Source organism: Onychomys torridus, chromosome 11, assembly GCF_903995425.1.
Source record: "Onychomys torridus chromosome 11, mOncTor1.1, whole genome shotgun sequence".
Classification (NCBI taxonomy): Eukaryota; Metazoa; Chordata; class Mammalia; order Rodentia; family Cricetidae; genus Onychomys; species Onychomys torridus.
Window position 1 is genome coordinate 56,665,938 of NC_050453.1, and position 16,328 is coordinate 56,682,265.

Genomic DNA, 16,328 nt, shown 5'->3' on the forward strand with positions numbered 1-16,328 from the left:
CTCAAGGTGATCCTGGAAAGGGGAAGCCACTAGACCTGTCATGTAATTTCTTTCCCCCTCCCTTCTTTTTTTTGGGGGGGGTGCTTCAAGACAGGGTTTTTCTATGTAGCTTTGCACCTCTCCTGGAACTCACTCTGTAGCCCAGGCTGGCTTTGAACTCACAGAGATCCACCTGCCTCTGCCTCCTGAGTGCTGGGATTAAAGGCGTGCGCCACCACTGCTCAGCTCCTCTCCCTTCTTTTTTCCTCTTCTTTGATTTATTTCAAACAGAGCTGGAAGCAAACTTCAGGCCTTAGATACATGCTCTGACACTGAGCTATATCCCTAGATCTATCATTTGTGATTTCAAGATGCAAATTATGAGGTGTGGTAGTTTGAATGTAAGGGCCCCCATAAGCTCATAGGGGAGTGGCGCTATTAGGAGGTGTGGCTTTCTTGGAGTGGGCGTGGCCTTGCTGGAGAAAGTGTGTCACTGTGGGGATGGACATTGAGGTCTCATATATGCCCAAGCCACACCCAGTGTCTCAGACCACTTCCTGTTGCCTGCAGGTCAAGATGTAGGAATCTCAGTTCCATCTCCATGACCATGTCTGCCTGCACACTGCCATGTCTCACCATGATAATGGACTAAACCTCTGAAAATGTTAACCACCCCATTAAATGGTTTTCCTTTGTAAGAGTTGCCGTGGTCATAGTGTCTCTTCACAGCAGTAGAAACCCTCGGACAGAAGTGGAGAGATGACTTAGTGATTAAAAGCAAGAGAACCCAGGATCAGTTCCCAGCACCCACATGGCAACTCGCAACTGTCTGTAACTTCAGTCCCAGGGGATCTGACACCCTCTTCTGATCTCCATGAATATCAGGCACATGTGTGATGCACATACATACATACAGCCCAAACACTCTTACACATAAAATAAATCTAGCTAGGCATGGTGGCACACACCTTTAATCCCAGCACTCAGGAGGCAGAGGCAGGTGGATCTCTGAGTCTGAGGCCAGCCTGGTCTACAGAGTGAGTTCCAGGACAGCCAGGGCTATGCAGAGAAACCCTGTCTTAAAAAACCAAAATAAAATAAAATATCTTTAAAAGCGTCAAATGTAAATAAAAACAATAACATGACATTTCACCTATCAAATTAATAATAATAAAAAGTTTAGAGATACCCAGTGGTGTTAGATGTGCAAATACCCCCTGCTTGTAGTAGACCAGATGTGCAAATACCCCTCACCTTGTAGACCAGACTGTCTTCAAATTCACAGAAATCCACCTGCCTTAATCCCCAGTGCTGGGATTAAAAGCATGAGCCATCATACCTGTCTGTAACCTTGAACATAAATTAACTTCTTGGAATTTAGTTAGTAGCTGTACTTACAAAAAGGTACTAAGTTGTGTATACAGGCCTGACAAAATTGCTTGAAAAAGCCATGAGCAGGAAAATGAACACATTACAGTGCCTCCATTTTAGGAGATATTAAGTGGTTTCTAGGAAACATTTTTGCGTGCCAACATGCAAAATATATCAAGACGTACAAAGTGAAAATCATGCTGTAGAGTAACATGAATATATGATACAATTCATTTTTGAAAAGAGAAACTATTAACTGATGGAGGAAATATGTGTTAAGAGATCCATTTTCTACAACTCTACTTCGGTCACGCTAGGGACTGGAAACTAGAACTGATCTGAATTCTGTACCATGAAATGTAAGAGGAAAAAAAAAAAAACTTTTAAAGGAGGAAATTGCCTTGAAAAGTGATAGAGACTCTATGTCACAGGATGACCATAGGTGGCTGCATATAAGGACATGCTGTGTCCTGAGGCTCCTGTGGCTCTTGGCTTCATGGGAAGTAAGAACGGGACAATATAGGGCCCTGTAGACATAAGCCCTTTCGTCACATCGGTTCTTTCTGCCTGTACAACATCCCTTTCCCTTTCTTTTGGCAAGAAGACATGTTCTCCTTTTCGGGAACTACTTTCTCTCCACCCTTCGTCCATGTTTCGAGTTGGAGGCTGGACCATGACCTCTAGTTACAAGAGTGAACCTTGCCCCAGAACTGTCCTGATGGGTTCCAAGAGAGAGACTACCCAAAGATGGCAGAAGAGCCCCACCCGCAGAACATCTACTGCAGCTTGTGGACAAAGGAGATGATCTCCTCTGAAGGCATGGCCGCCAGAGCAGACGTCTGGAACTGACATGCCCATTGGGTAGTGATTTGTCTGAAAATATAGCAAAACACAGGAAGACAGACTGTGTGACGAGAGACAGGTTCCTGTGGACATGACACACCAGCATCCAGCCCGCAGAAGACTTCCATTTTATATGAGCTTATAAATTCTTACTCTTCCCTGAGCTGCTGTGAGCTGGGGACCTATAGGTTTCATCGCAGAATCTCAACAGATATAAGCACCATAGATGTTTGTTCTACAGCTGGCAATGCCCACAGTATGCTCTGGCAGTATTTACCACAATGTTCTCTGTCCTTTGGTCCCATGGGTCCTCACCCTCCCACCCAGCCCAAAAGAGGGAACCAAAAAGAACAGAACCTCGGTGACACACCTGTAGCACACCACATGGGACTCTTAGTATTCTTCATCACTCTGGTTTTTAATACGTGTGTGCTTTTGTATGGCATCCATGTCTTAAAGATGACTGGGGGGGGGGGGGGGCGGGGCGGGGAGAGGCACTGAGGAGATGGCTCATTTGCTAAACTGCCTGCTCTGCAAGTGTGAGGAGCTGACTTTTGTTGTTGTTGTTGTTGGGCTTTTTGCTTTTTTGTTTGTTTGTTTTCAAGACAGGATTTCTCTGTGCAGTTTTGGAGCCTTTTCTGGAACTCACTCTGTAGCCCAGGCTGGCCTCAAACTCACAGAGATCCGCCTGCCTCTGCCTCCTGAGTGCTGGGATCAAAGGCGTGCGCCACCACCACCCAGCAAGGACCTGATTTTGGATCCTCAGGACCCATGTAAAAGCCAGGTATCGTGGCACTGGGAGGGCAGAGGCGCATCTGTCTGTGGGTTCACTGGCCTGCCAGCCTAGTGGAATTGATGAACTTCAGATTCAGTGAAAACCTGCCCCCCAAAAATACTAAGGCAGAGAACAATTGAGGAAGATGCCAGCATATACACATGCATACACACACACACACACACACACACACACACACACACACACACATACACACACCCATCCCATATGGTCTTAGTTTTAATAGCTGTGATATAGATAGCTAAGTTAAGATGTAGGTGGTTTATAGATATAAGACAATTGCAGTACCAGCATGTAAATTCCAACATTTCTTCAGGGATGGGCACAGAGAAATCAGTCTCCATTATCTGCTGTGTACAACAGGGAAGTCACATGACTAAGATGCACATAACTCCATTGCACCCACAACTCTATATTCCCTACTCTTGGTGCAGAAGTGAATTTCTTTTCTTTTCTTTTCTTTTTTTTTTTAAAGTGAATTTCTACCATACTTGGAGACACCTCCAACCCAGAAACATGGCAGGCAGGAGGAGACAGGACCTTTAGAGGCAGCCACATTCTTCTCCAGTCATTAGCACCTGCCAGGTCAGGACCCTGTGAGCTCAGCAAGCTCAGGATCCAGTTGCTTCAGCATCTGTACCTCACATTCACTGTCAACTCCTCCAGCCTTCTGGCAATCTCGGGCTCACCTGCCCTGGGAAGATGCCTTACCCCCTTGCCACACCTACCACAGCCTCAAAGCTGTTCAACAAGCCTGACGCGGAGAGTGGGGGTCATTACAGGTCACCTTGCAAGCCGCTCTCCCCAGGCCAAAGGGCCTGGTGACCCGCCATCTGTGAACATGCCTCCTGTCACCTCCCTGCAGAGGGACAGGCTGGCAGGGACCCGGGGCAGCCACGGCTCAGTGCAGTGCCCCTGTGTCTGACTGTCAAGCTTGGCAGGACTCTGGGGACCGCAGAGGCATTTCAGTGCAGACTTCTTTGGTCTCAAAGATCTCAAAGGCAGGCACAAAGTTAAGGCAAGGCAAAACCCAAGTGGAAGAAGAGCCTGTGGTGTGTGTTATTCAGCGGCTCCTCTAACTCCACATCTACGTGGACTCAAGGTGCCACCACAAACACACAGCCTGGACCGCTCATCTGAATACACACGGGAACCAGGCAGGCCTGGGTTCGGTCTTGGTATTTGCTCAAAAGATAATACACAAGCATGATGGGCAGCCGTGATGAGAGACAGAGAGCTGGATGTCTAAGGTGGAGGACCTGATACAGTGAGGTGAGAGGGTCTGCATCTGGGTATGAACTGGCACCCTCATGGGTTATAAGGACTGGAGATGCTCTGCCCTCCCTCCCTCTCCTCCCTCCCTCCCTCCCTCCCTCTCCTCCCTCCCTCCTTCTTTTCCTTCCTCCCTTCCTCCCTCCTCCCTCCCTTCTTCCTTCTTTCCTCCCTCCCTCCCTCCTTCCCTTCTTTTCCTCCCTTCCTCCCTCTCCTCCCTCCCTCTCCTTCCTCTCCCCCTTCCCTCCCTCCCTCCCTCCCTCCCCACTTCTCCTTCTGCAGTGCTAGGGATAGAAGCCAAGACCTGCATCATACACACTAGGCAAACACAGTACCAGGAACCATATTTCCAGTCTATCCTTTCCTCCATCAGGTCACACTGGCTCCACTCCACATAACTACCTCCCAAATTGTTCCATCTCTGACTGAATTTAGTGAAGATACATTTGAGCACAACACTGATACAAGGCCTTCTCTGGCTTTGCTGAGAGCCCAGTGGATTTTCAGTTGTGCATAATACACTGGCTGTGGTGAGCTGAAAGGAAGAGCCAATGGCAATCAAGCCTCCAGCCTCCACTACTCAGCTTTTCTCCCTCTGCTCTGCACACATTCTCCTGAAGCCCCTAACCAGGGCTTCACTGCAGCACTGTTCTCTCTCCCCACCCCCCACCCCGCCTTTGATCTTCCTTATTTCAATCTGACCTACACACACCACTTCTGCCTAGATGTGTGCTCTCTGAACACAGAGAAACTGGGGTCAAACCACCTTGGTATTGACTTCCAAAAGGTAGTATGCCAGCATGAGAGACCACCAGTGGTGGGAGCACTAAGGTCAGATCTATTATCCAGCTGGCTTCCCCATGTCTGCAGAGGCTGTCTAGAAGTCTACCATGATGTAAACCATAATGTCCTCCACAGGTTCATGTTTGGGTACTCAGTCCCCAGATGGAGGTGCTGTCTGGGGAGGTTATGGAACTTTCTAGACCCAGGACCTACCTAGCAGACATAGGGCCACAATGGGCGGAGCTAGAGAATTAGCCTACCTGGTTTGGGCAGAACCCTCTGCCTCCTGGTCCTCTAAGATGTGAGCAAGCCAGGCCTCAAGTTGCCACTGCCACAGGCAGGAGCCGTCCTGGTGACATGTTTTACCTGCCACGGAACCACAAGCCAGAATAAATCCCTTCCTCCTTTAAGATGTTTCTTGTCCGGAATTGGGTCCCAGTGACTAGAAAAGGATCAAAAGGAGGCCTCTTGTTCATCTACTACCCGGCTTCCGGAGACTTGCAGCCCATGAAATGTCCCCTTCCAGGCTAACTGGACCAATTACCACCACCACCACGCCCCCCTTAGTTTTTTTTTTTTTCACATTTATTTGTTTATGTGGAAGGGGAGTCTCTCCTTTCACTGCTTAGTGCCCAGATATCGAGCACAGGTTTCAAGTCTTGGCAGCACACACCTTTACCCACTGAGCCATCTCGCCGGCCCAGCTACCCATAAACCATAGCGTGTGCTGTTCCGTATTCCGGGAAGCCTTCTCTCCTTGTATTTGTGTCTCTACTACAACGAAAGCATCTTGCAGGAAGGAACCATTTTATATTTGCTAGCGTGATGCTTGATAAATAGGTGATCAACTGAGTTCTCTTCTTCATCCTTGTAGGACACAGCTCAAATCCTATCACTTCCTTAGGGCCCCAGGCTGTTGACTCAGGAGGGGGGTCCCTCCCTTGAACCAGCTCTAGCATCTCTGGACCTTATTATTTACTTAGCAACAATCTGAACGAGACATCATTTTTTTTGTTCATTCCCTACACTGCTGTTTCTTTTTTTCTTTTCTTTTTTTTTTTTTTCTTTTTGGTTTTTTGAGACAGGGTTTCTCTGTAGCTTTGGAGGCTGTCCTGGAACTCACTTTGTAGACCAGGTTGGCCTCGAACTAACAGAGATCCCCCTGCCTCTGCCTCCCGAGGGCTGGGATTACAGGTGTGCAGCACCACTGTCCGGCACTGTTTCACTGTTTCTATTTTTCATGAGTTTAGACTTTTTCTTTTAGAGACCATGATATTTTCTTCCTTACCTTAATATCTAAAATCTAAAATAGGTCTTTATCGCCTTATGCATTTAAACTGCCTGAGTGAATTCAAATTGTATGTAATAATTATAGGAAATTCATATTCATTTTTAACTAAAGATGGGACGTTTTCAGGATCTGGAAACAGAAGTGTCATCTCTCACCCAAATTACACTGAGCCTCAGATTAGCATCCTCATGATCTCTCTGTCCCAGGATGTTCTGACAGAAGCCAATATCATCTGGTTTGTTTGGTTTGGTTTTTGATGCAGGGTATCTTATGTAGCCCTGGCTGTTCCGGAACTAGCTATTAGACTATGCTGGCCTTGAAGTCACAGGGATCTACTTGCAACTGCCTCCTCAATGCTGGGATTAAAGGTATGCACCACGTCCAGCATATTGCCTTTTTAATCTTCGAGTCTACTATTAATTCAAAAATGTTCCCTTGCTCTCCAAGGGAAGCAAGCCTAAGCAAGGCCTCAAGCAGGGCCTCAGGGTCTCAGGGTTTGATCCTGCCTCATCCAGCCTCAGCCCATAGTAGTTTCTATGTCCTCCTTATACCTTCTTGCTACACTAGCTTTCTTCCAAGTTGTCTCATCAAAACTTGTCTCATCTCACGCCACCTCTGAGCCCCATACACACTGGCCCTACAAACTGGCTCACCCCTCCAGTGTCACCCCTCAACATCCCACATCCTCTCCCCAAACTCCATCCTCATCCTTAAGATCTTAGTGTTGGAGAAGGTTGCTGAGGAAGCCCTGTACTGATGCCCTCATATAGGAAAGGTTCCTAGTCACAAGTTTATTGGGACCCTCTGCGTTTCCTTTCTAGTTTTGACTAAGGAATTGTGTTATTCAAGTGTCTCCCACACCCAACTGGGAGCAGAGTCAGTCATACTGCTACTTGTGCCCTGCACAAAAGAAACTTGGCTGATGTCAAAGGCCAATAAAATTCTTCCTGGGCTCTGCCTTCCAAACTGTACCTAAGTCTACACCTCCCATCTGTCAGTTCTTTGGTGAGTGGGGTGGGATGGGAAGTTTATTTCCTGTGTTTCTCATCTGGGCCATCACTGCCTCTCCAACAACTGCGTGTGGAAGATGCTGAAAAATGATTCACTTAGTTTTTTCATTTATTGACTGAAGGCCAGTTCAGCTAGAGCCTTCCCTAGTTTGGGGATATTCTAAATGCTTCTAAGAATCATCCTTCATGGGGGCTGGAGAGATGGCTCAGTGGTTAAGAACACTGAGGTCCTGAGTTCAATTCCCAGCAACCACATGGTGGCTCACAACCACCTGTCATGAGATCTGGTGCCCTCTTCTGGCCTGCAGACATACATGCAGACAGAACACTGTATGAATAATAAATAAATAAATAAATAAATACAATGAATGAATAAAAGAAATAAAATATACAAACGAATCTTTAAAACAAAGAATCATCCTTCATATTTCCTCAAGTTTTCTGTATTCCAGCGCTGTCAATGAGTATTCCAGGGACTACAAGTGCCTCTGGAAAGGGCGATGCAACCAAATGAATGAAGTCTTAATATGAGCTCATTAATCACAATTAAAAGTCGGTTGCTCTACAAGGGCCCGAAAGGTAGTTCCATCAACTTTCAGACTCTCAGATCTCTCTCTCTGAAACATCATTCTTTTTCCATTGTAAAATGAAATTATTTGAAAGTTAATTTTCTCCCATAAAAACTTCCAAGATAGGCTGGGTGGTGGTGGTGGTGGTGGTGGTGGTGGTGGTGACGCACACCTTTGATCCCAGCATTTGGAAGGCAGAGCCAGGCAGATTTTTGTGAGTTCAAGGCCAGCCTGGTCTACAGAGTGAGATCCAGGACAGAGAAAACCTGTCTCAAAAAACCAACAAAACAAAACAAAACGAAAGAAACCTTCCAAGATAGCATGTGCAAGCATGACCATTTTTCCCATTTCTAATTTTTCCAAACATACTTTTAAATGGGAGTCTCTAGGTTGAGGGGTCTACAAGCTAATACAAATTAGAGGGTGTTACTGTCTTTTATTGTGTGGTTGCGTTCACATTAAAGCCTGTGGTCATTGTAAGTATGCTTCAATAATTACCCGCATGAGCAGAGTAGAAGGGTAAGAATGATGTGGTCACAATTTCCTACCTTGCCATGCTTTGCACAGATATGATCATGTGAACATGTAAGACCACGTGATATAGACACCCTGGCTTTGGAGGCTCAGCATGGCCGAGTATATTTGCATTCCCCAGATCCCAGTCCAGCTTGTTCACTCCCCTCTGGTTCCTGTAGAGATGGCTTCCTGGTTCCTATGGAGGAGGAGCCATCTGTCCTGGTTAGGCCCTTCTGTATTAAGTTACTGTGTGCTTCTTTTTAGCTCAGCTAAAGAGAACCTTTATCTCAGAATAAAGGACCACCTCATCTCGGAATCTTCTCACCCTCCGGTTGTCTTCACTACAGTGAGTCAGTAAACACTGAGGCTTAGGTTTCTGCTATCATATTGTGCACAGCCTACATGCTGAGCTGTGCCGGGCTGGGCAGATAAGGCAGAGTAGATTGTAGGAGACATTGAGCCCAGGCTTTCCACTGGGCGTTCTGGGTAGGACACAAGAGACCAAGCATCAACTATCAGGGAGAAGTGTGGTCACAAATGCCTGGGTGAGCAAATGCAAGTGTGAGCAGCGTTTAAGATGAGACCACAGAGACAAGAAAGCAGCAGGTGTCCAGAGATGGGCAAGGGCGTTGATTCGTTCAAAGCCACCAAACGGGTACAGAAGCCAAAGCCTATGGTAGGCGATGACAGACGCCCTGCATAGCCCTTGGTCGGAGCTTCAGGTCAGAGAGGCTTCGGATTTTCTTCCAAGTGCAGTAAGAAGCCATTGGAAGGGTGGAGGCAGTGTGGTGACATCCTGGTCACGGGAAAGAACAGGGGCTTGTACTGGTAGTGAGAGTCAGGAAGTCAGCCCAAATGCTGATGGGGGATTTGGGCAGAGTTGAGTTTTGGGTCATCAGGAGAACACTCTCCCAGGCCATATTCCTTGAGTCATAGTCCAGTCCTTCGGCAGCATCCTGAAAAAACAAGACAGCTGTCAATGTTTTTTCCAGACCTGATCTCCCAAATCCCACCTCTGGGTGCTGGATGGATAGGAATGAAGGATGAGGAAGGGATAAAGGGGAATCCTGAAAGCCAGTTTGTTCTTAATTTTCCCCTTTAAAGCTGGAAGAAACATAACTTCCCTAAACAGAGACCATCAAACCAGATGCATCAGCCTGACCCAGCTCCAGAATCAGGCCAACAAGTCTGCTGCCCCCCCCCAATCCCACTGCCACCACAGCAACCACCCCTTTCTCCACCACCCTCACTTTCCTGATGTCTCTATCACTGGGGCTTTGCATCTCAGTAGAAATTAAAGGAGGGCACACAAGCATCACAGGTAGCTTGTTGCTAAGCACAGCCTCAGCCTCAGCATGCTCTTCCCTGCATCCTGGTCCCAGGCACGAGTTTCCAGGGCAGTCAGAGCAGATGTCTCCATTGTCCTTCACTTGCAGTTCAACCCTACCATGCCTGGGTGAGTCTTTGAAGCCCATCCAATCTCACAGAACTGCTTTTGTGAGCGAGACATCTCTGAGAAGTTCAATTGTGCTTGAGTCTAAAATCATTTGCCATTCTCCTGTCCCTAACACACAAGTCCCTGTGTGTTGATCTAACCAATTGGTAGTGTTTTGAGTAATACATCATGAGGCCAATGGCGCCTTAACGATGTATTACATTAATATATCATCAAAGCCATGGCATTGTTATGATATATTACTTTAATACATCATTGGAATGCCATAGCTTTAATGATGGATTACTCAAAACCATAGCAACAGCTAGAAAGATCAAGATAAGTTTTGTATTTTTTAAACTTATTCTCAGTGAATACGATTTTTTTCCCTTAAGTTTCCACAGTAAAGTACATGTTCAAAGGAAATATGAGACCATGGGTCCTGCTGATAGGCAGCACCAGGCTGTGTCCTTGGTTGACCTTCTGCACTGTTTACTTGCTCAACACCCAAATGTATACCTGCTTCAAAATTTATTTAAAATACCTTATCCAGTCAGACATGGTAGCTCATACCTCTACTCCCAGAATTTGGGAGACTGAGGCAGGGGGATTGCTGTGACTTCAAGGGTAACCAGGGCTATTTAGGGAAACCTTCTATCAAAAAAATAAATAAATAAACATGAGCTGGAGAGCTGGCTCAGCAGTTAAGAGCACTTCTGCTCTTGCAGAGGACCCAGGTTTGGTTCCCAGTACCCACATGGCGACCGACCATCTATAACTCCAGTTCTAGGAAATTCAACACCCTCATACCTCAGTAAACTGTTAGGGGTGTTTGCATTATACAACAAGGCTTTATGAGCTAGACATGGTTGTGCACACCCATAACCCCAGCACTTGGAAGGATGAGGCAGAGGGATTACTGTCTAAACAACAAAGTGAGAACTTATCTCAAAAAACAAAACAAAACAAAAACAAAAATACAAAAAAACCTCCCTGATCTACAAGAATCTCTACAGTCTCCTCCTGACTGTCATACAAGTGTGTGGAAATACACATGCAGAAGGAGGAGGGAGCATGGATGGATAGATGGATGGATGGATGGATGGATGGATGGATGGATGGATGGATGATAGGTAGATAGGAAGGAAGATAGATAGATAGATAGATAGATAGATAGATAGATAGATAGACAGATAGATAGATTAGATAGTTGGATAGATAGATTTTAGGGAGATAGGAAGGAAGGTAGATAGATGATAGGTAGGTAGATAGGTAGATAGATTATAGGGAGATGATAGGTAGATACATGACAGGTAGATAGGAAGGAAGGTAGATAGATGATAGGTAGGTAGATAGATAGATAGATAGATAGATAGATAGATAGATAGATAGAGAGATAGATAGATATAGATGATAGGTAGATAGGAAGGAAGGTAGATAGATGATAGATAGATAGATAGATAGATAGATAGATAGATAGATAGATAGATATAGATGATAGGTAGATAGGAAGGAAGGTAGATAGATAGATGATAGATAGATAGGTAGATAAATAGACAGACAGACAGATAGACAGTGATATAGATATATCTCAGATCTCCTAACTGGCAGCCTTGAGCTTTCATTAGCTTTGGCAAATAAAAATTGGCCAAGGTATAAGAGTAGTAGAACCGAACATCCTACAACAGATAGAGTGTTAGTAGGAATAGGGAAATTTTAAACATATTTCATGGTAAATCTCAAGTGTTTAACCTGAGTGAGGTTCCACTCAGAAATGGTATGAACAGCAAACATGTGTGTAGTATAGATGCATGAGTATGTATATGCTCGGAAGACCAGACGCTGGGGTCAAGCAGCTAACCCTACAGCAAGCCTCCTTAAAGAAGACCCTGATCAGTGGTAGAGCACTTGCTGGGGTATATGAGACCTTGTCAAAGGAGAAGAGATGAAGGGGGGAGCGGATGCCTAGTGTAACTGCACACTTGGGAGACTGAGTCAAGAGGGTCTCGATCATCTTGATCATGAGGCTTTTTCTTTTTTTTTCTTTTTTTTAGATTTATTAATTAATTGATTTTTCTATTATCAGCTTGATACAGTATAAATTCTTACCTTAATTGTGTAATGTTTCATTGAGGGTTGCTCAGTAATTAAGTAAAACCAAATCTTATTATAAGTAACAGTCATCCTAGGGCCCCCCATGCCATATATATAGCCTTATGGTTCTGTGGGTTGCAGTCTGATTGTTCTTTGCTTTATATCTAGAATCCACTTATGAGTGAGGAGACTTTTTCTTTTAGGTCATCAACCAGCTTCCAAAACATGACATGGAGACTTATAATTAGTTCTGAATGCTTGGCTTAGCTTAGACCCATTTCTGGCTAGCTCTTTTTAACTTAAATTTACCTGTTTCTCTTTATCTACCTTTTGCCTCAGGGCTTTTCACCTTTTCTAACTGTCTCTACGTCTGGCTGGCTGGAGGCTGCCTGGCTTCTTGCCCTGGGTGTGTCTTTCGTTCTTCCTCCAGAGCCTAGATTTCTCCTCCTATTTATTCTCTCTTCCTGCCAGCCCCACTTATCCCTCTCCTGCCTAGCTATTGGCTGTTCAGCTTTTTATTAGACCAATGAGGTGCCTTAGGCAGGCAAGGTGAAACAGATGCAACACATCTTTACATAATTAAACACACATCCTTACATCATTAAACAAAAGTATAAACAAAAGTAACACACTTTTGCCTAGTTAAAATAGTTCACAACACTTGATCATGAGTTCAAAGCCAGCCTGGGCTCTGAGACCCTGTTTCAAACAAAGAACAGGTCCTGGCTGATTACAGTTGTGATATCAGCACATCAGAAGCTGAAGCAGGGGAATCACAAATCCAAGATCAGCCTGGACTACAGATGGAAATCTGGGCTCAGGAAACCAAGGGCTAGGAAGGTAGCTCAGTGATACAGTGCTTATCTAGCTTGTACAAGGCCCAGGATTCCATTCTAGCACTGCAATATAAATAAATATAATAAAAAAATAAGTGCAGAATCAGAGTTATTTAGAGAAAAGTAATCCATTTCCAGGCAGAAGTAAGAGTACATTTCTGGAGTCTCTGGGAGATAGCCTTGTCTCTCAGGGTAGGTCCCACTGCAGAGCTTAGCCTCACCGAGTCAGAGCTGCTGCCCAGCACCCACACTTTGATGGTCATTGAATCTTTTACCCATGCACAACACCCACTCGACTCTATGGGGCCAGGGCCTTCTGAATACCTCTCGGGAAAGTCTTTCCTCATCCCGGACGCCTGATTAGAGAATTGAATTCTCTCTCTTTCTCTCCTGTCTAGGTTAAAGGACTGATTTGAGAATTGAATTCTCTCTCTTTCTCTCTTGTCTAGGTTAAAGGACGGCTGGGAGAGAGCCAGCTGCGGGAGATAGATGAGGTGAGAAGGGATGACTCAGCGCATGCTGCTTCCCACCCCATGCTCCAGCTCAAGGATCAATTTAGTCTCAATCAGCACTCAGAGAAAAGGGCTGGGGAAGGCTGGGGAGATTCACACAGAAGACGGAGAACAGCAAAGACCATGCTGGGCCTATGAGGCTCCAATAAGGTTGGGCTGGAAGAAGATAAGGTGCCAAACATGCCCACAGGTCAATCTTGGAGGTAAAGAGAAAGAGAGTCTGGTTGCTTATACACCATGATGAACCCCAGGGCTCCAAGGGTCCTCAGAGAATGGTCCCCCAAAAGCTCAGCAACACTTTCAGAGGAACTCATTATTGGGCTTGGTGATCCTTTAAAACCACAGCTCAAAGCCCTCCTCCTCCAGGAAGCCTTTTTGCCTTCCCTGAGGCTGTGTGCAATTCCTCCACCTCTGATCCCTTGCAGCTGATGGTTCCTTCACTGATTTCACTTGCTTCTTTGTATTATCACTTTTCTATAACACGTCCAATAACTTCAACATCAAGAACACTGGAGGGCTGGGAAAGATAGTTCAGACAGTAAAGTGCTTGTCATTCAAGCATGAGGACCTGAGTTCATCCTCAGCATGCGCGTGCACATGTGTGTGCGTGTGTGTGTGTGTGTGTGTGTGTGTGTGTGTGTGTGTGTGCTCACACACATGCATGCACCCTGTGGGGACACAAGCACCTTCTCTGGGCAAGATGAGAAGTAGTAGGGGGTGAAAGCATTAGCCTTTAGGCCAGAAGATGAGGCCCGTAACATACTACACACTGCTCTTGCAAAAACACCTTTTATAAAGTAGCTGCTTAATACAGGGTGTCCATAAAGTGGGAACAGACTTTATTACCATATTCATTGTAAAGACCGAGGACGTTCCCAACACCATTGTGTATATTTATATGGGTCTGAGCTTTATGGACAAACTGGCTGGGTCAGTTATAGGCAAAGATAAAGGACATGGCATCCGGTGAAGCCCTTTAAACAGACTTGTAAAATAAAACATTGATCTCTGAACTTCTGGCCTCTTTTCTCATCCCTCTCTACAGTAATGTTTTCCTGACATTAAATTCATTGCATCTTTTAATGGATCAGTATAGAAAGAAATATGAGTAGTACTAGAGAGAGACTATGCAGTCTGCTGTTAGTTCTAAAGCACGCACGCGCGCGCGCACACACACACACACACACACATTGTACACTACAAACCGTTTGGTAATTTTAGTCCGAGTTCCAAAAGGGAATTAGGAGCTAACAGCCTCACTGAAGCTTTCATTAGGTGGTGCAATGAGTAGCCAGCCTCCTGAGGACACCTGTCTTTCTGTCCACACACAAACTCATAATTACTATAAGTAAACCCAAATTCACATGTGCTAAAAGAAGATTCTGCCTTCATTCTTCTACAAACCAGCCACTCACCCAAAGAGGACTGAATTTTCACAGTGTAAGAAAAAGCCCCATCCCCACCAAATCACTCATCTAAAAAGCTTTGAAAAGCGCATCCTTCTCACATGCCATCCTTGCAAAGCCATCTGCCGGCAAGCCCGTGACCGTGACCGCAATGTGGAGGTAAAGACTACCCGCCGTGAGTTACCGGTATAGGACCCTCACACAGTAAGTCAGCTTTGGAATGCACGCCTTCCAACCTCGACTACTTCAAAACTACACAGGAACACTTGACAGGGACAACACACATGAAATCTTCCCTGTCAGGGCCAGGATGCAGCATTTTGACTGCTCATACAACGGACACGTTCCTTTCCTTTTTCACTTTCCAAGGAGGGTGTGCCGACCGAGAGAAACAGCAGGACTCTACACTTCCGAAATTTCACGGTTGGTGCATTCATTAGGTGGAACAAAGTGATGTCCACGTGACATTTCTCAGAGGCCAAATACTTCTCCCCAGGAAAAGAAAGACGTGGCCGGGCATTATAGCTTCCCTGGTAACGCTAGTCTCTTGCCCTTCCTTCCTGGCTGTACCACATCCTTTGTTACCAAGATAGCTTGCTTTCAAAATCGCAGCTCAGTAACTGAAAAGAGTGGCATGTGCTTTACCTGGGGTGTGACCCGGAAGACACATGGCACTGAGGGAGAAACTGGAGAAGATGGCCTGTTCTCGGCCTCCAGTTCCATTATTGAAAAAGATCTGAATTGACGAAATCGTTCCTTGGCTTCAAGAATCTCTCTAGAGCGAAAGTTTCACTATGCAGACTACAGATGTTTTGAACTTAATTTCTCTCTTGATATTGTGTGATGTCCCATAATGTTATAAATGACTGAAAAATGCATCCACAGATGATTTTACTAAGTACAATCAGCTCATCTCATAAAAACCCGGGGCACTTACTATTTGCTCTGTTCACAATACATGAGGCCATCTCCAAACAGCTCTGCCACCCTTTGAGTCCTGACCCTTGCTCCTCCCCTGGAACACTCTCCCTTTACCTTGGCCAGGCCAGGGGCTATTTATAATCAAGTTTCAAATGCCCTCCCTGGTGTCCACAGCTCTACCAGGGTTAATGCTTTGCCTCTGTGCTCCCATAGTCCAGCATTCCCTTATCAGAACATTTATCACCTTGCAGTGAAAATGGTGATAACTTCCTTCTCTAACTTCCTCCTAAGAGTGAGGTTTCTTGGGGACACACTCAGCACCTAACAGTGCTCGGCCAAGATGATACACTTACTGCACCTTTGGGCAGGAACTGAACGTGACCCCTGAGGGTAGACATTTTGAGAACGTGTAGAGAACAGCTAGGACTCAGTCCTGTGTCAACACCTGAATGCTAACTCCCCTGCTTCCCCTAAGCCACATGTCCCAGACCACAGGCTCCCTCCATTCTCTGAACAGCCTCAGTTCCTTCTCACTTAAAATTCCACTCTCTGGGGTTGGGGATTTAGCTCAGTGGTAGAGCGCTTGCCTAGCAAGCGCAAGGCCCTGGGTTCGATACTCAGCTCCACATTAAAAAAATTTTTTTTCATTCTCTGGGTCTCATGGGACCAAATGCTGCCAGTCATTCAAGTCTTG